Here is a 26,169-nt window from a genome sequence, read left to right as displayed (position 1 = left end):
GCATGATGTTTTCCAGTTCCATCCATTTCCCAGTAAATGCCATAATTTCATTCTTTTTTACGGCTGAGTAAAATTCCATTGTGTATATGTACCACATTTCTTAATTAATTCATCTGTTGACAGGCACCTGGCTGGTTCCATAAGTTGGCTATAAACATTGCTGTGCCAGCAATGTCCTCGTAAGGAAAAAGCCTATGGCAGGCCCTCTCTTGCACAAGACTGCAGAGAGTCCTGAAAAATACTACTGGCAACTCCTCCTGGGGGCCCCAAAACATCACATCCAAAACTGAACCCATCATCTTTCACCCTGATCTCTCTTTGTTCTGGTTTTGCTGAAAAGCACCTCCTTACTCTGTCACCCAGGCTGCTCTGAAGTGGTCCCAGGTATCTAAATGTGCTGTGCTCTTTCCTGCTTCCCTGTCTTTGTGATTCTCCCTCTTCCTTTTCTATTGCCCGCTGGACATCTGCTCATACCTTGCCCAAGCATCATATCCGCTATGATGTCTCCTAACTCTATTGGCCCCTTTCCCCTTGGCCTAAAGAATAATAATCACTATCTTAAAGAGGTGTGTGTGGGGTATGGCTCAGTGGTACAGCGCTTGCCTAGCATGCGTGAGGCACTGGGTTCAATTCCCAGCACCACATAAATAAATAAATAAAATAAGTGTTTTGTGTCTATCTACAACTAAAATAAATAAATAAGTAAATTTAAAAAAAAAAAACTTAAAATGCTGTATGGGCTGGGCATGGTAGTGTGCACCTATAATTCTAGCTACTAGGGAAGCTGAGGTAGGAAGATCTCAAGTTTTTTTTTTTTTTTTTAAAGAGAGAGTGAGAGAGAGGGGGGGACACAGAGAGAGAGAGAATTTTAACATTTATTTATTTTTTCTTAGTTCTTGGCGGACACAACATCTTCGTCTGTATGTGGTGCTGAGGGTTGAACCCGGGCCGCACGCATGCCAGGCGAGGGCGCCACCACTTGAGCCACATCCCCAGCCTGGAAGATCTCAAGTTTGAGGCCAGCCTGGACAACTTAGTGAAACCTTACCTCAAGATAATATAAAACGGGATTGGGATACAGTTCAGTGTTTGCCTAGAATGAGTCAGGCCTTCGGTTCAATACATAGTACCTAAAAACAAAATGTCTTATGGTACTATTTCTTTATAGGTTGTTTGCTCCAACTAAACTTGAGTTCCTTCTGGAGGCCTCATGTCTTTATCTCTCAACACTCTGTGTGATGCTAAGATATAGTTGATGCTCAATAAATTTTGTTGAATGATATGTGGATGAATGAATAAAGATGTCATTTGTGTACATGACTTTTCTGGGTGGCTTTTAATAACTACTCAGAAGACTTTTACACAGTATAAGTTGTCTTAAAAATAATGAAAATCTGTTTTATCAGAGAAAGTGGCCAGTAGGACCTTTCTAATCTTCTTAAGTAAGTTATTATTTAAATCAGTTTGAGCATGCTAAATATGTGCTTATAGCTTAGATTTTCTTATGCTGTTGAGAAAAATAATTGTTTATACTATTGAGCAATGATTGTTTATACTACTTTGGAGTTGTACTTTTGTTCTCATTTAGAGAATTTATAGTTCAGACTGTATTAGCTTCATGAAATTAAGAATTAAAGCATCTAACCACCAGATAATTAAGCTATAAAAATCATGCCTTTACTCTTTGAATGGTCTCCCCAAAGAGAGGTGATTGATATACTGGTACATTGTTGGCAGTATGAGAGACCTACATGAAGATATAAATTTTTGCAAGGATCCCTCAAATTTTAACTTTATTTTCTTTCTTTCAATTTTTTTTAATATCTTATGGATGGTTTGACAGGTAAAACTTTGAATATCCATTCCAATATCTGGGAAGTTGGCATTGTTGGGGAGCTCTCTTTCCTCCCTCTTATTGTTTTCCATTTCCATCTAACTATCTGGCCAATATTACTACTTTTGCTTATGGAAGTTGGAGCAGATCATTGTCTGCTTTGGATCATTGTCTAACTCAGTTACCCATTCACTTTCCTTTTCTCCTCCCATGAGATTAGATATATCCTGTTAGGGCTGGAGTGGAATGGTAGGGATGAATATCTACATTTGTGAAATCCTCCATGTTATTCCATGGTTTGTGTGTTTGTTTGTTTTGGAACCATGGATTGAATCTAGGGGCACTATGAATCCAGTGAGCTATGTCCTGATCCCTTTTTATTTTTTCATTTTGAGACAAGGTCTTTCTAAGTTGCTAAAGCTGGCTTTGAACTTGCAATCCTCCTGCCTTACTCTCCTGAGTCCCTGAGACTACAGGTGTGTGCCACCACGATTTTTATTTATTTATTTAATTTTAATTTTTAATTTTTTCGGAGGTACCAGGGATTGAAATTAGGTGCACTGGACTACTGAGCCACATCCCCAGCCCTATTTTGTATTTTATTTAGAGACAGGGTCTCACTTAGTTGCATAGTGTCTCCCTGTTGCTAAAGCTGGCTTTGAACTTGAGATCCTCCTGCCTCAGCCTCCCAAGTCACTGGGATTACAGGCATGCGCCACCACATCCAGCCCTGATTTTTGTTTTTAATGTTCTGAAATCATGTCAATACAAGAAAGTACAATTTCTGGGGAATCCTGGAAGGTAAGATCCCAATTTCTCCTCTATATGAGGAAATGAGAGTCACTCAGGGAAGATATCCATATCTTACAGCCACCTTCTCACCTATAATGGGCCTAGGGTGAAATAACCTCTAAGAGACATCACAATCCTTGTCATTCAGGTGGGAAGACATAGATGTACAAACATTACAGTAACAGGATTCACTAGGAGTGGAAGAGCTTCTATTTTCTCAGGTAGATACTTTGTAATGGCCAAATGTTTCCTTAACAATTTAGATCTACAAGTAATTTTAAAAATTTCAGAAAAGTTGAAAGAATAGTACAATAAACAACTTATAAGTCAGTTTTGTTGCTGTAACATGAGACAATCATGATATAAGAAGGAAAAATGTATTTTGGTTCATGGTTTCAGAGACTAAAGTCCCTGGTTGTTTTTGAGCCTATGGTGAGGCAGTAAGTCATGGTGGGCACATGTGGCAGAGAGATCTGTTTGCCTCATGGCTGTAAGAAAGCCAAGAAAGAGAAAGAGCCAAGGAAGGTTGTGCCTCCAATAACCTAACTTCCTTCCACTAGGCCCTCCACCTCCCAAATCTTACACCACCTCCTAGTAATGTCACAGGCTGGCAACCAAGACTTTAGCATATGGGCCTTTGAGAGATACATAAGATACAAAAGATAACACCACCAATACACTATCCACTTAGCTTCATTAATGGCCCATGTTTACCACATTCGATTCCTTGTTTCTACATACACACACAACACATATTTAATACAGATGTGCATTTTTTGTCTGAATAATTTGAGAGTTTGCAGATACATGTCAGCTTTAAATTCTAGCATATGTCTCCTAAGAATAGATATTCTCCTACAAAAAACACAATTCTATTATTATACTTTTTAAAAATTCCATATCATCTTAGATCCAATCTATATTTACATTTCTCCAATTGTTCCCAAAATAATTTTTGTGTTATTTTAGTTTCTAACTAGGGTCCAGTGAGGGTCATATTTTTTGCAAGATTATGTGTCTTTAGATCCTTCTAATTCTTTTACTCTAGATCAGTTTTCCCACTTTTCTTTCTTTATTTATTCCTGACATTGATAATTTTTAAGAATCCAGATTTCTTTTAAAATGTCTGCAGTCTAGATTTTCTGATTGTTTCCTAATAGTGTTATTTAACTTTTCCCTGCATATCCCACAATGCCTATAAACTAAAATTCATGTCTAAAGGCTTTGCAAGATTCAAGTCAAAAACTTTTGGCAAACTGCTTCACAGATAATATTTGTATTTTTCACACTGAATATTAGAGATGAATATTAAGTTACTTACATCAGATGCTACCTACTAGACCTTACCATTGTATAGGTACATTTACCACTTTAATAAGTAATCTGTGGAGCAATAGTATGTCACTGTGTAAACAAACATCCTGTTTCTCAATAACTCCTCATCTAGTGATTTTTATCATCTATTGATGACCCTTGTCTAACTCAATAATTATCTTCTGGGTTGCGAAATTATAATGTTTTTCTGTTCTATAATCCATTCTATATGTATTAGCTAGCATTCTTTTTGTAAAAAAAAAAAAGTACTTTCCTTTCCCCTTACTATTGACTAGTGAAAATTTTTTTTCAATTCAATATATTACAGTCAATTACATTTATCTTAGTTTTTGGTGCTCAAGTTGTCTCAGATTTGGCCAGTGTGAGATGTTCAGGCTAGCTCCTCTGTCCTTTTGACATGTCTCCATCGGTTTGGGGGTACTTTCTTCCACGCTGGCACAAAATATTCCAGACTCAACTTGTTCTCTGCCAAGACCTAGAATCACCCATTTTGTTCAGAATCCTCAGAGATTTTAAATGCATCTCTCTCTCTCTCTCTCTCTCTCTATCTATCTATCTCTATCTCTATCTCTCCCCCTCCTCTCTTTCATTTTGAACTTATTGAAAGTCATCATTCTGCATTTATTGTACTCAGTCTATCCATAAATGCTTCACTGACTTGGTTCTCAGAAATTTTCCTTCTCAATGCAGCCATTATCCTGGGACTTGCTCTCAGCATTCTGTTCTTGTGCCATCTCTGGGTAGATCTCTTTCAGCCCTCTCCCCAGAGTGTCCCATTTGGGGATATAAAAAGCAAGCACTGGGCCAAACTGGAAGATGGATCACCTCACAAAGCCAACTGGGAAGCTGCAGATGGAAGGCCCAGATGGGCAGAGCCTGGAGAAGAGAAAGGCCCAGACATTTTCGGACATTTGCTGGCAGGACACAGTCAGAATACCCCCAGCAGAGAGGCCCCACCATCCTACAGCCCCCACTCTCATGGTCACACTCCAACTGCAGCTGCTCTGTGCAACCTTCCTGGAAGACAGACATGACTGGGGAAGAACAGGATCTTTGCTTTATTTTTAAGAGTTTATGCTTGAGAAAGCAAAATCCCAAGATTAGGAGTGAAAAGGGGCAGTAGATACTGCCCTAGGTCCTCAAAGATCATTACTAAATTCATATGAGCTAATAAACTGTTATTTTGACTATGTAGGAAATATCTGTTAATTTTCTTCTTGTATTCATGTTGAAGTTTCTGTCTTTGAATATACTCTGTCTGGATTTACTATATTTTTTAGTAATCAATAAAATAGGAATAAATTTATTTACCAGAAAACCCTAATTATCTTTATCAAATTAAGATTTGGGGGGACTAAGGGTCTCCTTCAGCTGTGTCCTGTGTTCAGCAGTGTTTTCTCCCAGTAAGCCCTGCATTATGTATCCCCTCGCCCCCCGAAAGGACCTAACAGGCTCCATTCTATTCTGTTTCCAAATCATTTGATAGTACATACAGAACCCACCACTGTACAGGGACCCAGGGGGTAGGGATTTGCATTTGTCATCACTAATTAGTTCTGTCTTCTGAGGTAAATCTTGTAGCTTCTCTGGGCTTCCATCGCAAATCTATCACATAACCTCATGATTTTACAGTCCCTTTGAGGAAGACAAAGAGATTTTATGTTTTTTCTTCTCACAAATTATAGATTATTTGCATGGGAAGAGATTTCAGAGGTTGTTTAATGTAGCCTTCTAATTAAGAACCCAAAGGTGAGGTGATTTATTAAAGGTGCTGCATTTAGTTGGAGAAAAAGTCAGGTCTAGAATTTCTGGCTCCAATCTAGTCCCTTCTGTACTGTGCATGGCTGACTCCCATCTCCACCTGCTTAAAATTCTGCTAATCTCTTAACCCAGACTACTAACTCCAGCAGCCCCACCTCTTCTTCGCATGTGCTTTATCACTTCTTTTTATACTAACATTTTCAAACGCTATATGATCCACTGTGTCTAAGTACTGTTCTAAGTATTTTACATTTAGTATTACATTTAATCCTCATGACAAACTTACAGGGTCACTTCTAAACCATCCAAGTTTACAGATGGAGTAGCTAGGGCTTAAAGGATTTACATAATTTGCCCAAAGTTACACAGCTAGTAGGCTTCAGATTTCTGACTCATTTCTGTCTGACTTTCAGACTTAACCACTGCACTTTTCTGCTTGTGAGTATTTGTGTTCAGTCATTCACCCATTCATTGTACCCACAAGTGCCCAACACTGGCACTAAGGGGGGAGAGAAAAACAGAAAATGGAAAGAGAAGTTCCTATTTTAACTCAAGATGTAAAAATCTATAAACATGAAACAACACAAATACAATTTAAGGCAACATGTGCCATATGAAAATTCCAAGCATAGTAGTTCTTACTTAGTCAAAATTTATTTAGCTAAAAACTTTCTGGGGGCTGGGGCTATAGCTCAGTGGCAGAGTGCTTGTGTAGCATGAATGAGGCACTGGGTTCAAACCTTAGCACCACATAAAAATAAACATATAAAAATAAAGGCATGCTGTCCATCTACAACTGCAAAATTTTTAAAAACAAAACAAAAAACTGTCTGAAGGGAAGGTTTAAATTCATGGTTTCCAGAATAATGAGAGGCTCCAGTCAGACAATAGCTAGAAATAATCTCATCAGACAGAAAATAGTTGTGTTTGTAAAAGGAGATTTACTGCTGAGAGTCAAACTGAATAAATCCATACAGATTTTCAGATCCCACTAAAATTGTATTAACAGAGTTTTAACAATAAGAAAATTTGGGTATCTATACTAGATTACGACATACAGCTAGATGATACGGAGAAAAAGAGGATAACAAGACAGTCAGTCAGTCAGAGGTGAAGTCAGATTGGGGTATATGAAATACCTTATTGTTGATGTGATAAGGGTGACTGAGCCAGGCGCAGTGGTGCCCGTCTCTAATCCCAGCAGCTTGGGAAACTGAGGCAGGAGGATTATGAGTCCAAAGCCAGCTTCAGCAACTTAGTGAGGCCCCAAGCAACTCAGTAAGACCCTGTCTCTAAATAAAATACAAAAAAGAGCTGGGAATATGGCTCAGTGTTTCAGTGTCCCTAAGTTCAATCCCTGGTACTTAAAAAAAAAAAAAAAGAGGCTGATCTACAGGGTTATTGGAAGTATCTTGGAAAAAAAGAGAATTACCTTCTGATGGAAAGAAGAAAAACAAACTTGGATATTTGGAGCGTTTAAGAAGAGAAGAGGAACTGTGGGTTTTGAAGTGGGAACTTAAAAGTAGGCCAAGCAGTACCCCCAACCTTCCTGTCACCCTCTACCTCAGAGACAGGCTCCCTTAAATGGCAGTTGGGCTCACTTCCCTGAATTAGTCTAGACTGTCTCATTCCTGAGGTTGGTACACACTTCCGAGTACATAGTTTAGCTATTTGTATTTCTTTGCTAAATTTCAGAATAATTGAGTCAACTTAAAATCTTAAAGACAATAAATTTAAAACAAGTTTGACCTGTGGTACAATTTCCTTTGATCTGAGATGCCCAAGTCCCTTCACTGGAAACTGGTTGAACTATAGAGTGAACACACATTGCTATCATTTACAGTATGGACTCATTTCTCCCAAAACTGTCATTGGTAATGACTTCCCCTGCACTAGAACTTTGCATCCTTTGTTCTGGAGTTTTATGATGCAGTAAAGTAACAATAACAGCTGCAAATAGGGTTTCCTGGGGAGAGGTAGAATCTCACCTCTAGAGACAATTTACTTTTCTAGCTCTTTAGACAATGGTTTTAATAAATTAAAATATGCCAACTGGTCGGGAGGGAATTAAAATAAACGGCCTTCCGGAGACCTTCCCATCCCCAGCATTCTGAGCTACTCACCTAGACACTAATTCCTTTGGCAGTGTTTGCATTTCTGCAGTGCATCCATCCAGTAAGCATTGGGCTATGAAAATTACAATCCTTTGGCAAAAGGATTAAAAGTGAACAGGTTTTTGCAATATGGCAGGCTTCTGGAGGGCTCTCCTCCCAGAGGCTCCAGCTCTGCAGACAGGCTTCTCTCTCTCCAAGGTCTGCTCTATGTAATTTTCTAAATTGAAAATGCAAAATCCTCCCCCTAACCCTGACTTTCAGGGCAGTATATTGGTAGTTCTGTGGTATGTGATGATCTAATACCCTGACAGTCTGTTACCATGCGACAAAAGCTGAGGTCGATTATGATTCCCCAGCAGTGACCCAGGGCATCTCTCATGCCTTTCACTGCAGCCTGTTTTGAAGAGCAGACACTTTAGCATTTCTAAAGGGAACCCGAATTATCATTCAAATGATAAACTGCCACACAGACAGACATTCTTTTATGATTCATTGAAGTGCAGGTCTTAAGAGGTTATACAGTTGGTCTGTCTCAGTGTTTATTAAAGAGAGTGAAGACAAACAGATCAGAGAACAAATCAGACGTTGCACATCACAGATGCCAAGCACAATAGAATAATCTTCCAATATTAATATATGGGCTATATAACCCCACTGGGCAAAACCATTTTTATTCAGGAAAACAACAAATCAAGTAATCTCACTATAGAAAGCCATTTACAGTTCATTTGGAAATTGGATTCATAATCTTTAATAAAGCCTGTTTATACCAGTGATGAAGGAGTCTCACATAAATAAAACCGAAAAGCAATGATAAATTAGCTTCCCGGCTAATGTTTATTACACTGTAATCATTCAAACCCACTGAAGTCAAATTTGTTTTACCCATTTCCTAAATTCAATCCAATGAGCTTTTGAATCTCATACAAAACCAATTCATATTGTCAAGTGACAGCAAGAAAAATTAATATTACACTGGTTCTTACTATCCAAAGGGATTTTACTAAATGTAAGTAATAATATAGACTTTCACTACTCAGAAATCTATTATTTAGATGTAAACTCTAACCACAAACTCCGATACTCTTAAAATGACAACAAAATAAAAAGCTGACCCTGGGGAACCTGTCTTACCCAACCTGTTAAAAAGGATGCCTAGGGCTAGAATTTCATGGAAAAAATCATGGTGACAAACCCTTTCCATTTAACAATCCCAGTTTATCAACATCATCAAGGCAAAGGCTGTAAATGAATGGAAAAGGGGGTTTCCTTTCACTCTCTGCTTGGCACCAGTCAGAATAAGGCTAGAGACTCTGCTCAGCAAATTTCCTAGGACAACAGAGTTCCTCCTCGGCAGAGGCCCAAGCTGGGTGGCAGCATCCCTGCCGCAGCCTGCTACAGACCTTCTTCTGGCTGATCTGTCAGTCTCTGGGCTGCCAGCCTTCCCAGGAAATGCATAATGTTCTCCTTCCACTCTCATCCTCAGTGGTGGGACAGGGAGGGCCTTAAGGCATCCTTTTCTCATAAGCCTGCCTTATTGAATGACGTGAGGTATTTTCCTTCACTAGAATTCTCTGACAGAGGTTGCCATTTTCAAGGAGTGTCACACAGGGCAGATTTGAGATTGGCTTTGTATTCATCAGGTACTTCATTCTTTTATGCCTTTGTTTTCAGTTACAGGAAGGGAGGGAAGATGATTCCCGATGGGAGGCTGGGGGGGTGGGGGAAGACTAGGAAGGAAAGGTAAACATGGCATGGGAACTGCCAAGAGATGTCCAGAACAAAGAAAGGAGCATTCCCTCCTTAACAGTCATGGTGCAAATATTTGCTAAGCTGGGACTCCACACTGTGTTGTAGGCAGCTGGGTGATGGCTTCTCAGACCTGTTAAGATTGTAGAGACTTCCTGTTAACACCCAGAGTGTGGGGAAGGGGGAAGGCAGGCTGACCTGGTTGGAATCCTTAGCAGCACTTAATAGCTCTTTGAGTGAGTCAGCCTCTCTGTGCTTTAGTCTCCTCATTTGCACAGCACGGGATGAGAGCGGCTGTCTTGGAATGTAACTGAGGAGTTAGTGCATGTGGCATGTGTAGCTCTGGGCCTGGCACTGAGTCAACCCTCTTCTCTCCATCTTGACCTTAGTGTGTGAGATCCTGCACCAGATAGGAGGTTCTGCATCCATTTAGCACTGCAGCCTTTCCTACTCCTTTCTCCAGCTGGTCCTATTTCCCCATGTGAGGCCTAAAGTACAGGAGCTGCAGCTTGCCCAGCCCTGCATCGCCCCCAGGACCTATAGCAGCAGCTTCCCATGTGTTCTTGAAATAGTAAGCTGCTTGCTTGGGAAATGGAGAATCCTGCTCTCTCTGTCTTCTCCCTCTTTCTCTCTCTGTTCCTTTCTCTGCAGCCATCAGGCCTGCAGCCAGAAAAAAACCCAGACTCTCCTGCCATTGTTTCCTGCCTCCCCACACTCCAGAGCCGAGGGAGAAGGCCAAGGCTGTTGTTACAAGGAGTGTTTCTGCAGCCCCCTGAGCCCACCAGGCCCTGGGGATAAAGATAAGGGGGAGAAGAAGGGTGAGGCTGGGTTGCCAGGAGTTCTGACAGACAGTTCCAGTCACTCTTCTATCTGTCCCTCCTCCAGAATTGAAACAACACCGTGTTCCCAAATTCATAGCACTTCTCCTCCCTCTGGGTGAGATTAGGGGAATTAACAACCTTTGCTAAACACTACCCTTGGCACTAGGTGTGATGATTTACAGAGATGAACTCAACCTATCCTCAGAATTGGGGCTATAGGCTAGATCTTATTAATTAGTCCTCTTTTACAAATGAGGAAACCAAGACTAAGAGAGGTTAAATCTCTCCCCCAAATCACAGCCAGAAAGTACTTTGGCTGCGATTGGAGGGCCTTGGGCCCACCCCCTCAGTTTCAGCACTGCCTCCCTAGCAGGTGGCGGGAGGGAGCTGACTCATGGCTTTTGATTCATTCAGTTCTCTTTTCTGCCTTAACATTGCCCCAGCCTAATGAAAAAAAATATATTGCATTATGCATTTCTCACTTTGCAAAATCCATGTGAGGCTGCTTGCCTGCATGCCCAAAGAGTCACAGCATTTTCAGGTGACATTACCAGGCTGGCTTGTTAGTTAAGAATCAGAGAGATAATCTAAATCAAGGGTCCTCAAACTAGGATTCAAGAAGGTGACCTCTCCGGAGCCTATAGTGCCCCAAATTTGTATATTCCTGCATTTTCCTAAGGCAAGGATCCAAAATTTTCATCAGATTCTCAAAGAGATTTTAAGCTGTAAAGGGTTAAAAACTGTACAAGTTTTGGCCAAAGCCAGGCCTCACATCCCCAGGCTTGCTCCTGCTGGTTGTTCTATGAAGCACTACCATTTGTGATAGAGAAACCCCAGAGTTAAACCCCAGAAGCAGAATCTGAGCTCTGAATCTTCTGGCAAACATTTTAAAGACTCATGAATTATTAAAATGGCTAATTAAGTCAACCTTCACCAGAGAATATTTGCTTTTCCCCCTCATCATTGAGCTCACTGTGAAACTTGACTTGGCTCCATCCTTTGCTTAAGTGCAAGGTCAGTTCCCTGGGTTCCTTCATTTCCAGTCTAGGAAGAACTTTGAGTAGCCCAGAGAAGCAGCCTGCTGTGCCTCGGTATGCACATCCAAGAGGCTCTGAACCCATGTTCTCTTCTCTGTCCTCAGAAATTCAGGCAATTCCAAGCAGCCTATTGCAACCTTAAGCCCACACCAGTTATTCTGCCAGCTGCTCTCCTCATGGTCCATGTCAGCTGTGTGTGTTCTCACATCTTCCCCCCTCACCAGAATAGCCCTTCACCCCAGGTGCTCTGGTGACCTGGAGCCAAAAATATACCAGGATCATCAAGTCAGCCTACGTTGTGCGGTGGCACTAGCCTCTACTTGGCTGTGTGATGAGGCCACCTGCACACCCAGCCCTACATTTTGGAGCACATTTTCCAGGTTTCTTCCTCCCTCTACCCTCCATATCTAAATCCTATATTCAGGTTCCCTTTCCAATGTCACCTCTTTTGGGAAAGCTTCTCATTATTTTGTCTATTTCAATTTCATCTATTTCCAAGTAGATTATAAGCTCCTTAAGGGCACAAACTTATTTTTTCTTCTTCTAATGTATTTAGTAGCTTGTAGATGACATTTAAAAATTAACAAATTTAATTAATAAATAGATAGCAGACATCATGGTGCATTCCTGTAATCCCAACAAATCAGGAGCCTTCAACAGGAGGATCCCAAGTTTAAAAGACCAGCCTGGATAACTTAGCAAGACATTGTCTCAAAATAAAATAAAAAAGGCTGCAGACGTAGATCAATAGTAGAGCATCCCTGGGTTCAATCTCAACTACCACACACATACACAAGCACAAAGTAGGTTTCTCCCCACCCCTCCTTATCCTCAGTCTTTGAAGTTGGCCACTTGACAAGAATGAACATGCAAAAACAAAAAGAAAAAGAAAAGAAAAGAAAGAAAATGTAGAGCCTAAGCCAGAACTCAACCTCCCCATTCCCATTGGTTGGCCCAATGCCTCTATCCATGGGTCAATACGTAATTCCCCAAGGAAATGCAACTCTGCACCTGGATAAGGGATGGGCAAGAAACTGTTACCAAATCACCAGCCAAATGTGCAGAGGCACTGCCTCCACTTTGCCCTAACCTGAGATGCCATGAGGTGTACATCCACCCCAACCCTCCTCATGCCTGTACTCTGACCCTGTCAGGAACACAAAGCAACATAATGAACACAGGCATCCCCTTGCTGATTCAACCGGGTGGCCTTCCCAGGTGATAGGGTGATAGCAGTCACAGATGGGAATAGGGAAGAGGAGGCTTGGTGGAGTACAGGAGGCCAGGGGACAGGGAACAGACAGTCGGGAATTCACACTGGAGAGGCAAGAAGGCATAAGAAGTCAAGGATGCAGGAGAGTCCAGGCCATAAACCGCAGGCTCTTGTTCCATTGTCCCCTTAGACTTCATTCACAGAACACAAATGCAAAGATGAAATTAATGAGAGTTTCAAGATGGCAACCTTAGAGCCCTAAACCCCAGGTGTCACATTGGAGGTGTGAGGTCTGTGTTCATCTGTTGCTCTCTGTGAGGACCTGATGAGTATAGAACCCTGGGTGGCTACAGGGTCGCAGGCCCATGAGACCAGCCCTGCTGCCAACCCTGAAATCTCTGTCATAACTAATGTGTAAAAATACAGAGAAACAATGAGTATTTCATTTATGGAATTACAGAGTTACCCTAATAGCTATGGATACTACCCCTTACCTTATCTGCTGTTTGGTATGTACATAAAACCCATGACTTGGAAATATGTCTTCTAAGGAAACAAGTAAAATGGGCCAGCAAGGCACTTTTTGAACATTTAGCAATCACATAAACAACTTAGGTGAAAAATTCTGGACTTTGGTTTTCTGTTTTTTTAAAAGTTTGATTTAGCCCATGACTTGCCTCCCCTCTCCCCACTGATATCATTTCTTTTTTTATCTTCCACAAAACTCAAGACCATTTAACATCTGTCAGAACAGAAACAGTTAAAACAAATTTTATTCAATTTCTATTAGGCCTCAACAGGAAGATTAATGCAGTGTCACATTTTAGTTTTAAACCCAGTGTTAACCACTGGAAGCTATGTACTATTTTTCCCTTCCTCGCATCTTTAATTCATGACTGTAGCTGAATATTTATCTTAAAAAGATTTTTAAAAGGTTGATTGATCCGATGGGCACTGGCCTGGATCAGATCCCGTGATGGATAATGCTATTTGTTTTTGTTTTAACACCAGCAAACAGTTCCTTTCCTGGGTAAGGTTTGATAGAGTGTAGCAGGCTTCCAGAGCTGGATTTCCTAGTGTGGCCAGAACAGGGCCTGCTGCCTGTTTGCACTGATGGCATCTAGGCAAGAAGCCTGGATCCTTCACTTGTCTCTGAATTTCTCTTTCTTCTTTTAAACCTCACCAGACTTTGGCTGGATGTGTATGCCTCATCTAACACCCAGCTGCTCAGTTAACATCTGTGAGCTGCTAATTAGTTGGGGAGTTTTGTGGCCCATAGGAGTGATCTGTGCTGCCCAATCAATGTAGCAGAACAAGAGTCTAGGAATGGAAATGAGCTTCTGGGGATGCTGGGAGGTTTTGCACACTGCTGTCTGAATCCTGGAAACAAGTTCCTCTGGTTGCTAGTCCCTACTTATCAGCAGGCATTTTCAGGGATGGGGCAGTTTTTATGTATCTCTTGGTGTTTACTATGTAGTTAGCAGTCAATAAATGCTTATTAAATTGGTATGGCTCCAGTCTTCCTTCCTTTTCTCCATTTTCACTGCCAATTCTTCCCCCAAGAATTAATATTAGTATCCCTGGCCACATCTTTGCTGGGGATTTTCCTCTAAGTTTGTTTACCTGGTCTGGTGAAGCAATAGCATTTTTTTCAACCCACTGTCCACACTAATGAGATTCCAGGGGACAGGGTCCTTTCTAGAGTTCCATACCAGCGGTGACTTTGAATCCTAGGAGTCCTTGGAGAAAATGGCAGGTGAGTTTTCCTCACTATCTCAGAAGATCACTGCTAGGATCCATTGACCTTTTTGTCTGTGGGTTGCTTCTCTAAAATGAGATAAAGAATTAAATTATAAGCCCAAATCCCCATTAAGCCAATATTCATTTTCCATCTTCTTTCATGGAGAGCAGTAATAAATTTTTCTTGGTGGGGCCTTTGCCTCCTCCTTTAGTCCCTCAGCTAATGAAATCAGATTAAATAATTTGACTCTCCTCTTTCTAGACATTCTGGAGCTCTCGCTGTTCTTTCTTGAAGAAGCAGAAATTACCTTATTTTTTTTTTTTCTCCAGTGGACTGTGGATGCCCTGCCATTCACAAAGCAAAAGCAAAACAATAAGGGCTGGGGGCATAGAAAGGAGCAGTAGGCAGCCTGGGAGTCAGGTTCCACTAACTAGTCTTGTGATCCCTGGCTCTCTCGGAGCCTCAGTTTTCCTTCCATAAAATTTAGAATGAAAAAGCTACCTTTAAATGGCCCTGTTGGGTTCTAAAAGTTTAGGGATCTCCGAAAGTTGCAGGCTCCATAAATAGGCTCTAATTGTCCAAGCTTAAGGAGATTGGTGTGTGTGTGTGTGTGTGTGTGTGTGTGTGTGTGTCCGTAACATCTTTTTTTCTCTTCCTTCCTTTCTTTTTTTTTTTTTAATAGAACAGAACAAAATGAGCTCAGATCATAAGTTCAGCTGACTTTTTTCTAAACCACTGGATTCATTTTCTGAAATTGCTATCTTTTCCTTCCAAAGCCTTGGCTGTCCTCAGCTTAGTGAGACATTACTCCATTACTTTTATATTAGGTCTCTGAAATAAGGAAGCTTTTTAGAGTAGGCTTGGAGTAAGTGATGCCAGGGCCCAGGTGTGGCTGAGGAGGGCACCTGTAAGAAGCCCCCAGGAGGCTATACTGACATCATCTCTTTACATCCAGAACGCTATCCAGAATCCCAGTGAACAAAATGCTGTTGGTCTATCAGCCTAGAGACAATGAGTTTTCAAGTGACTATTAAGTGCATAAAACTATCCCTCATATTTATAGCCCCAATAATCATAGAGGCCTTGGTTTTCAAAATCAGAGAAGGCCCTGTTATTGGGATTTAAAGACAGTACTTTCACAAAAGAACATCATTTTTAGAAATTATAGAGGTGAAAATCACAGTTTGTAGCAGTCAGGACAGGCTTGCATTCTGGCACCTCCATTTACGAGCTGTGTGAGCTTTCAGTGCCCTGACCTTCAATGTCCTCATGTGTAAAATGGGCAAGGAGCAACTGAAAATAACTATGGAAAGTATCTGGCACCATAATTAAGACCTAATGTCTGGCAAATAGTTAGTGCTCCATAGGTTTAGTCTTTATTACGAGGGATATGACATTTAGAATGCCTAAGAGAAGTGACCCTTGCCTGCCCCGATCTAGAAAAGCAATCTTTGCCTCAGGAATCAGCTGCCCTGGATCCCTGAAGCAAAGTTAAGGTGGACAAATGCTCTTATGTTTCAAATTATATTTTTTTTGGGGGGGGACTAGGGTACTGGAGCTTGAACTCAGGGGTACTTTACCACTGAGCCACTTCTCAGCCTTATTTTGTATTTTATTTAGAGACAGCGTCTCACTGCTAATACTTAGTACTTGGTACTAATTAGTACCTCGCTATTTGCTGACTTTGAACTCACAATCTTCCTGCCTCAGCCTCCCAAACTGCTGGGATTATAGGCATGCACCACTGGCTCAAATTATATTTCAAATGCAAACATTGTTTTCTTCAGGAAGGGAGAGAATTTAAAAAAAATTAAACAACTCTAAGAATTAAGATGTTCTTTAAAAAAAGGAAAGAAAGAGAACGATTTTAGGCCCTTTGTTGATGAACAAGGGTGAGTTTGAACTGTCACCCTTGGCTGGGATTGGTGCTATAGCTCTAAAAACAGGGAAGGGAGTGACTGACAAGCAGCAGGGAGGGAATGAAGACTGTCATAGGCACCATATGGCCCCAAGCAGCCCGGGACTCAGCAATGCTTGTTGGACTGAAAGTATCTATTCTTCTGTCATCCCCACCCCCTCCCAATCCCTGGAAATCAGATGGTGTTATAAATCTAGAGGGCCAAGGCAGATGACAGACAGTGACTCATCCTGAGTGGGGCTGATGCCCTGGTAAAATAGCAGTCCTTGTTTTTACCTTATGCATTCAGGCCCACGTTGAGATGAAGCTCACATTATCTCTTAGGGCAAGAGATGTCCGTAAAGGCCCAAAGCAATGTGCTTTCAGGTTCAGATCTACCATGCTCCTGACTGAAGCCCATGACCATAGCCATCAGTGGATCCTTGACAGGGTTTGCTTGTACAACTGAATCCAAAGCAGATCCAATCTGGCCCCTAGTCAGGCAGAAATGGATAAACACAGAAGTGCAGAATTGCTTTACCATGTCTGGCTTCAAATTGTGAAACATTTCAGTCTGAGATGCAACCCAAGCAACCTTGGAACAAGCTTTTAGAACTGGCTAGCTAGATCTGGAAGATGGAGATGACATAAGTAGAGAAAAGGAAATTTTGACCGACTATAGCAGGTAAACATACCTCAACAGCCTCTCAGGAATAGAGAGAAGCAATTAGAATAGGAAAAAAAAAAAAAGGTAAGCAAATCATAAATAACCTGGAGGGAAGACCAGGCCAAACAGGAAATTGGCATGCAGATAAATGAAGCCTCCATTAATGACTTCACTGAATATATCAAGAGGGATTTTAATTTTAATGAAGACCAAGACAATCACAGTAGGAAGAAGAGATGGATTTAAGATTAACCTTATATTGTTTGCTATTTTAATTTATAAGGGAAATGCCTGAGGGGAGGGCCTAGCAGGGAATTTACCCAAACATGAGTAAGAACCAGAACCTGGCTACACATTTGAATCACTTGGGAAGCTTTTAAAATTTCCAAAGCTCCAATCATAGCCCAGACCAATTACATTCCAATTTCTTGGTGTGTTTTATAGACATGAGAATTTTCCAAAGCTCTGCATTCTTTTCAATGTGCAAACGAGTTTGGGAACCACTGTCAATGGGTAAAATAGTAGAGGCATGCTAGGAAATGGCATGTTAGGTTTTACCCTAAAGGGAAATAAATATAGTCATTAAGAAATGGCAAGATTCAATAAATAAATAAGAAATGGCAAGATTCCATGCATGTGTGATTATGTCAAAATGAACCCAACTGTTATGTACAACCAAAATGCACCATAAAAACAAAAGTAGAAAGAAAAAAAGAAATGACAAGAAATTTAGCCTGCCTTAAAACGAACAGCATCTGTGTCCCTTGTTTTTCTCATATATAATTTTTAAAAGTGTTGTATCAGTGTCCAAGAAAAAAATGGATGAAGAGCCACATTTAAAAAACAAAACAAGCAATAAGAGCTAAATTCAAGTAATTATTGAGTAAGGGCTTTGAACCTGGTATCTGAGAGAGGGATAAAAATCAAGAGAGTTCATTGCTATTATGGATTCAGCAATTTATATTTTTTGCTTCATAGAATGTTCACATCCGTAACCTAATTTTAACTTGCATCTCTGTGCAGTAGGCAGAGAAAGTATTATTTTTCTCTCCTACTTCCACAGATGGGAAAACAGATAAAGAGTCTCATGATTTACTCAGCATTACAGAGCAAAGCTAGTGGCAGGAATAGGAGCAGAATTTGGTCCTTTAGAAATTCCAGTTGGATGTCCTTCCTCCATGCTGCGTAGCCCTGCTGCCCTTGAGAGCTCTAGAAGAGAAGGGAAAAGTTACAGTGATAACCGAAACAAGAAAACATGACACTTGTGAACTGAACTAAAGAGTTCTGCTATTAGGGGAAAAAAATCTAGAACAGATGCCAAGAGACACATCAAGGTGATGGCCAAGTGCTGGACACCCTGCCCTTGAAGATGCCTCATGAATATTGGATGATGTTAATACACTAAATTTGCCTCCAAATTACAATGGGGTGGTGGGCAGAGACAAGGTCAGTGAGGTCACAAGAAATTATTTTTAGGTTAAAAAAAAATGGAAGTAGTTTTACAGTTCTTATGCTTTGGCCTATAGTTTGAGAACCCTTTTTAAGATAAGTAGGTTGTAGGAGTGACAATAAATTGTTGCCTTAGTTCTACTGTTCGCAAGAGACAAAAATTCACTGGAGGAGATTTAACCTCAATAAAACAGAAAAGCAAATTATAGATCCTCAGACAAGAATGCAGTTGGCCTTAAGAAGGTCTAGAACTAGGAACCTGCGTACTGTCAGAAACTCAGGGGATGTATCTCCCTTTATACTTCATTTCTGTTCATCGTCATTTGTGTTCATCTTTTCTCTGCTGCTCTGTCCACATGTGGGTCAAAAATCAAACATCCACAGCTCCTGAGTCCATGCTTTAGCCATATGAACTAGTCTCCCCATAGACTCCTATGGAAGGAACTATTGGGGCCCAAATTGATCCTGAAGGTTGACGCGGTGGCTCACGCCTATAATTCCAGAGATTCACCAGGTCAAGGCAAGAGGATCGTTAGGCCCTGTTTCAAAATAAAGATTAAAAAGGCTGGGAGTGCAGTTAAGTGGCAAAGTGCTTTTGTGTTCAAACCCTAGTACACCCTTCCACACACAAAATTGTCTCTGAAATTAATCCCCAATTCAATCAAATATGACCCAAGGGTCAGGGACACATTAGGTCCCTGGGTAAGTAGTTGTAAATAAATGTAAATAGCTATTGAGAGTCACGGTCCAGAGATGTCAGTAAAGTGCTTATAGATGAGAATCTTTTAAGCTAAGCATTTACCTCAAAATATTATTTTAACTACCACTTCTGCCTGCAATGGTGGCTGTACTAAAAAAAAAAAAAAAGAAAAGAAAAAAGAAAAAATAGAAAATAATAAATGTTGACAAGGAAATGGAGAAATTGGAATTGGAACTCTCATGTAATGAAAATGGTAATATAAGTATTAATTGAAAATTGTATAGCCATAGTGGAAAACAATTTGGTTATTCCTCAGTAAACTAAACATAGAACTTTCAGACACCCTAACAATTCCACTCCTGGGTATATGCCCAAAAGAAGAGAAAATAGATGTTTAAGTATAAAAGATTGTATACAAATGTTGATAGCTATGTTGTTCATGATGGCTAAAAGGTGTAAACAATTGGGTGTAATGGCGTAAGCCCATAATCCCAGTGACTTTAAAGGCTGAGGTAGGAGGATTTGGAGCTCAAGGTTAGCCTCAGCAACTTAGTGAGGCCCTAAGCACTTAGTGACACCTTGTTTCAAAATAAATATATCTATTTAATAAGTAAATACATATATACACATTTTTTTTTAAAGGACTGAAAAGGCTGGGGTTGTAGCTCTGTGGTAGAGTGCTTGCCTGGCATGTGTGAGGCACTGGGTTCAATTCTCAGCACTACATATAAATAAATAAAGTTCCATCAACAACTAATAAATATTAATTTTTAAAAAAGGGCTGGGGATGTGGTTTGGTGGTAAAGTATCCCTGGATTCAATACCCAGTACCAAAAAAAAAAGTTAAAAGTTAAAAAAAGAAAAAAAAGGAAACAACCCAAATTCAATCAACTGATGAATGGGTAAACAAAATGTGATATAACAATGAATGGAATATTATTTAGTTATTAAAAGAAATAAAGTGCTGATACATGCCAAAACATAGATGAGCCTTGAAAACATCATCCTAAGTGAAAGAAGTCAGATAAAGAAACTCACATGTTATATGACTCCCATTACATGAAATATGCAGAATAGACATATATATATAAAGATAGAAAGCAGATGAGTAATTGCCAGGGAATCAGGGTATGGAGGCATAGGGGAAATGGAGGAATGGAAAATGAGTGCTTAATGGGTACAGGGTTTCCATTTGGGTTCTGGAAAAAAAATGTTCTGGAACTAGAAAGTGGTGCTGATTGCACAGCATTTGGAAGATACAAATGTCTCTGGATTGTACACTTTCAACTGGTAAAAATGGTAAATGTGTGTTTTACTACAATAAGAAGAAAAAGAATTACTACATAAAAAGGCTCTGGGAAGACTGATCACATTCACTATCTTTGGGTAGCTTAGTTGAGAGACTGGGAATAATAATACTTTAACTCATTCACTCATTCCTCAAACATGAATTGTGCATTTATTATGTGCTCAGAATTAAGCATAGAGGATAAAAATCCCAGTCCTCACCTCAAGGAGTTGACAGATCAGTAGAACAGGCATAGATAAATAGGCGATTTCAATGTCATGTGATAAGTGCTAAGATTAATCAGAGTGTTTTGGGAATTCAGATGAGGCCTGATCATGGAAGACTGACATAGAGGATGAGGGTAGTATCTGAGCTAAGCCCTAAAGAATGGGTAGGAGTTCTCCCAGTGAGATGGCCGGAAGGGAAGAACAGCACTCCAGACAGAGCTAAGAGATGCACAAAGACCGAGATAGGAGAGGAGGTGGCCAAGAGATCAGCAGGGAAATCATGTGGCTAGGCCAAATGGTGGAGTCCCTTGTTGGAGATCGGAGTGGTTCACAGGGCTCTCGAGAGGGGAAAAGTCCAGGAGAGTAGGAAAGTCAATAAGTGTCAGATCTCTAGCAAGGTCAAGTAAGACAGGGGCTGGAAGTGGCCATGGGTTAGGCAGTGAGAGGGTCGCTCCTATCGTCCGCATGTTGTACGGTCTTAGTGGACTGTGGCCTCTCCAAGTGCACTTTACCATGATGTTCATCTGGGAAGGAGAAGAGACACAGCAAGGTAGAGAGAGGAGTGTTCGTGTGTTCAGGAGAAAGAAAGATAAAGATGGAAAAGGAGAGAGAATTGATAAAGCCAAGGAGGTTCTGAGGCCTTGGACAGCTAAGGGGCTCCCACTTCATCTCAGATTTTCAGTGATGGAGAGGAAGATCTGTTCCTTAGGGGGGCAGAGGAGCAGGAACAGAGGATGAGGGAATTCCTCCCTGATGGCCTCTATTTTCTCAGTGAAGTTCAAGAGGAGGGATATGTTCAGAAGGGCTGCTATGGGAAAGGGCAAGTTTGCTGCCAGGGAGGCTTAGAAGGGTTTTCAGGCTGCTCAGCAGCCCGCTGAGGCTGCAGATGATGAGTCTGTAGTAGCGCCAATCTGCGTGGGCTGTGATTTTCTCCAGCAGAGCTCGGAGCCCGGGAGCCCAGATGTCAGAGTGGAAGGAGAGGGACCTGATAGGGCTCAGGTGCAACCCGACAGGAGCAGAGAGGGGGAGGCAGGGTTAAGGCAAAAGAGGGTGATGAGGTGCTCATGAAGCTTAGGCTAAGGAGGGAGGAAAGCCAAGAACGAAGCGTATTGGGGAGAGGAGGATGGAGTTTCGATGCAGTAACAGCAAATGGCAGGAGAAAGAGACTCGGATTTGAGGAGGTGGCAAATCTAGCACACTGGGAGTTAGGAGTGGGCAGGCTGGAAGGTGGGAGGCTCTGATCAGAGTGGGCTGGGGAACAATTCAAGGGATATGTAATCAAGTGCTAAATAGGATGGTTTGAAACATAAGTGGGCATAAGTGCTGGGGAGGAGGGGGCCCTTGGGAATGGAAGGGAGTGGGGCGCCCCGATAGAGAAGAAATCCAGTGCAATTTGCTCCCTCAACGTCGACAGCCTGCACAGCACCCCCGGGGGGGGGGGGGAATTCAAGGTGACAAAGTAACAAATGGTATCTTGATGCCTAGAAAACCTTGGATCAAACCTTTCAAGGATATGGTTTCTTTGGTCCCAGTTAAAGCAGAAAGTGAACAATGGGAGAGAATATTAAGATTCTCTCCATCCCGCCTGTGAAGTGCTGCTGCGCTGTGTAGGGCCTGTAATTTATGCTCTTGCTTCATTCCCTCCTCGCTTCAAGCCCCGCTCTGGCACCACTCCCACACCCTTCTTCAGCTGGTCTGGAAATTTCAAGAACCCTAATGCATATTGTATATTCCTACAGGCTAAAGCCATGAATTAATCTGGGGTTTTCAGGGGAAGGTGGAGATGGGATGGGAGAAATAATCAAGGTGGTCATTAGTGAAGACAGTTTATAGCATTTGCTCTGGTTCGCGTGAGCTGGAGGTCAGAGAGGTTAAGCCACTGGCCTGAAATAGACAGCCAGTGAGCAGCAGAGCCCAATTCAGGGACCAGAGGCTGGGCTCCCAGGGCAGTACTCTTTTCAAGGCTCCTCAGATGGAGCCAGCAGGTTTCTTTCTCTGCCCATTGCCTCTCAGTCGAAACCTGGGCCTGCCTTTCTTTTATCTCATAAACCAGAGGCTGGAATTGAGTCTGGGTCTCTGGGGTTTGCCTGTCCCACCTGCAGTTGACACTTCTCTTTAATTCCAGTACCCACTTTGGCTCCGGTGAAGCACTCCCCCAATCTGGTGGCTCTACACAAAGATGACAGTGGCCCAAGGTCGGCCTGCTGGCTGCTCTCACTAAAATGTAACTCCTGAAATGAGGCTGCTGGAACATTTTGTCCCAGGAATGGGATCTAACTGACGGACAGCTCCTGCTACCCAGAGCTCAAACCCAGCCCTTTCAGAGCCTGGTCCTAAAGCTTTCCTTGATGTCCTTGAAGTAATGCATATCCTTCCAGAAAAATCCCCATTTGTAATTTCATGTGAACAGGGCCTGATATTTGATGCAAAAAAAAAAAAAAAAAAAACAACCCAGAGGCCCAATATTTGCTATCAGAGGAAAACACCAACAGTTTACTGAGTCAGCGTCCAGAAGCTGAGTGCATTCCGTCAGTACCTTCAACACATGCCCCAAACTCAAACAATACCTCTTGTCACCCCACGGCCACTGCCCTGGTCCAATCACCATTGTCTTTAGCCCAGGCTATGGCAGCAACCCTTTTGCTGTAGGTCCTGCTTCCCAAGTGCCCCTGACATCTACTCCCCACACAGCAACTGTTATACTGTAGGTTGGACATATCACTCCTCGGCTCACATCCTCCCGCTGGCTCCCACAGAGAAAAGCCACAGCGCTGACTGTGATCATCATGGCCTGCAAGGTCTGGCTCCACCACTCTCTGACCTCTTCTTCGGAGGCTTTCCCTGCCTGCATCCCGTCCCTGCTTCAGACAGACAGACAGACAGACAGACACACACACACATACACACACACACACACACGATCGATTGCTCTTCCACAACACCCCAGCCACACTCAAACTTCGGGGCCTCCATCGATGCTGTTCTCCCACTAGGAAGCAAACTCCCTGAGGGCAGGGATTTTGTCTATTTTGTTCATTCGCAGCAGAGTGAGCAAAGACTCCAAAGTTGGTTAGGATTTGATGAATGAATGAAGGAGCAGTTACATATGCTCTGCGCAGCCCAGAACTTTACTGTCCCTTCTCATTACTGCCACCCTGACATGCAGATCCTGTCAACCTGCTCGGTGTTAGGTGGATGCTTTCAACACTTGAGGGGTCTGCCTTGTGCACTTGCTTTCTTCCCTATCACAGTCATAAGAACCAGAATCACTTTTCTTTTTCAAGTCCTGCATGGTGGCGCATACCTGTAATTCCAGCTACCCAGGAGGCTGAGGCAGGAGGATTGCAAGTTGGAGAACAACCTAGGCAACTTAGTGAGACCTTGTCTCAACATTAAAAATAAAAAGGGTTGGGGATGTAGCTCAGTGAGAAAGTACCCTTGGGTTCAATCTCCAGTACAGAAATCACTTTTTAAAATATATATTTCTAGATGTGAAATTCAAAATCTATTGAGATATATACAAAAATAATAATCATAATTCTGAAAATCAGAGAGAAGTAAACAAACCAAAACAAAAATTTAAGAACACATAAATATATTTTTTTCTAGTGTGATGAAAGCCCAAAAGTTTATATCCTTTGTGGGGCCTGGCTTCTTGGGGTACCAGGGCCAGCAGGGAGAGTTTTGCTTTGTTTTGTCCTGAAATCAGATCTTAGGAGATGCATTACATAAATTCCCCAGAACCCTTTCTCGGAAATGTTTCACTTTGCTTCAGTACTGCCTTGCCTTGGAGATTTCCACAAGCTTTCTATTAATTGCCCTTGGAGGTGTTTGCTTCCTGGAAAAAGCGTGTTATAAGTTATGAAAACAGTAAAGGATATTTTTACAGGAAGCTCAGCTCAGTTTGGGGCCCAATGCAAGCATCTGAAGGACAGCCTGTCCCAGGAGCAAACCCATTTGAAAACCCATTTGAAATTGTCAGGGTCCCTACTGTACAACACTGTCAGCCTTCAGGGTCACCCGCCAGACATCCCCCAAGGTGAAAGGATGTAGGTTGAAATGGCCAGAGAGCTGACAGAGGGTTTTCTCACAGTCCCAGCTCCCTCCACCCCGTCCCCAAGTTCCTCTGGTCTCAAAGACTTCCAGGTCCTCAGCCTCAGGTGCTCCTCTAAATTCACTAATGTAGAAACAGACTTTCACTGGCTCTCTTTTCATCCCCACTCAACCAGAGCTAAAAAAACAAATGTATAGAAAGTTCCCCTCTGGCCCAGGAAAACCCACTTGGCACCTCACTAACCCGACTGCAGGGGACTGAATGAGGCTAGGCCATCTGAGTTCATCTTCAATGTTCATCTCATTTCCCTGCCCTTCACCCTTCCTCATCTCCTTCTCCTATCAAAATCTAATCTTGATACAAACAACAATAAGTGTTGGCAAGGATGTGGGAGAAAAGGTACACTCATATGCTGCTGGTGGGACTGAAAATTGCTGCAACCACTCTGGAAAGCAGTATGGAGATATCTCAGAAAATTTGGAATGGAACCACCATTTGACCCAGCTATCCCACTCCGAAGTCTATACCCAAAGAACTTAAAATCAGCATACTACAGGGACGTAGCCACATCAATGTTTATAGCAGCTCAATTCACAATAGCTAAACTATGGAACCAACCTAGATGCCTTTCAACAGGTGAATGGATAAAGAAAATGTGTTATATATACAATGGAATATTACTAAACTATAAATAAGAATGAAATTTGACATTTGCCTATAAATGGATGAAACTAGAGAATATCATGCTAAGTGAAATAAGCCAATCCCCCAAAACTGAAAGCCAAATGTTTGCTCTGATAAGTGGATGCTGATCCATGGTGAGGTAGGGGTGTAGGGAAGAATGAAGACACTTTGGTTTGGGTAGACGGGAGTGAGGGGACAGGTGTGGCTGTGGGGATGGGAAGGACAGTAGAATGAAACAGATATTATCACCCTATATACGTGTATGATTACACCACTGGAGTGACTGTCTGCACCATGTACAATCAGAGGAATGAGAAGTTGTGCTCCATTTGTATACAATATGTCAAAATTCATTCTACTATCATATATATCTAATTAGAATAAATAAAAATAAATAAATAAAGTGATGTCAAAATTTGAAAGGAAAAAAACTCAATCTTGGCTGTGTGTAGTGCACCCACCTGTAATCCCAGTGGCTTGAGTGGTAATCCTCAGCTTGAGGCTGAGGCAGGAGGACAACAGATTCGAAACCTCAGCAACTTAGCAGGACTATAAGCAATCTAGTAAGACCCTGTCTCAAAATAAAAATTAAAAGGCTGGGGATATGGCTCAGTGGTTGAGTGCCCCTGGGTTAAATCCCAGGTACCAAACAACACAAACAATCAAACAAACAAACAAAAAAACCCACAATCTCAGTTCAGGTTCTATTATCACTTATTTATACTTTAGGATTAATTTCAACACCTATGTTTCCTTTTTCCCAGAGACTATTATGTTTAGGGCCACATTTCACAGTTTAGGCATTA

The sequence above is a fragment of the Ictidomys tridecemlineatus genome, chromosome 12 (assembly GCF_052094955.1).
Source record: "Ictidomys tridecemlineatus isolate mIctTri1 chromosome 12, mIctTri1.hap1, whole genome shotgun sequence".
Classification (NCBI taxonomy): domain Eukaryota; kingdom Metazoa; phylum Chordata; class Mammalia; order Rodentia; family Sciuridae; genus Ictidomys; species Ictidomys tridecemlineatus.
Note: the sequence above shows the minus strand (reverse complement) of the source record.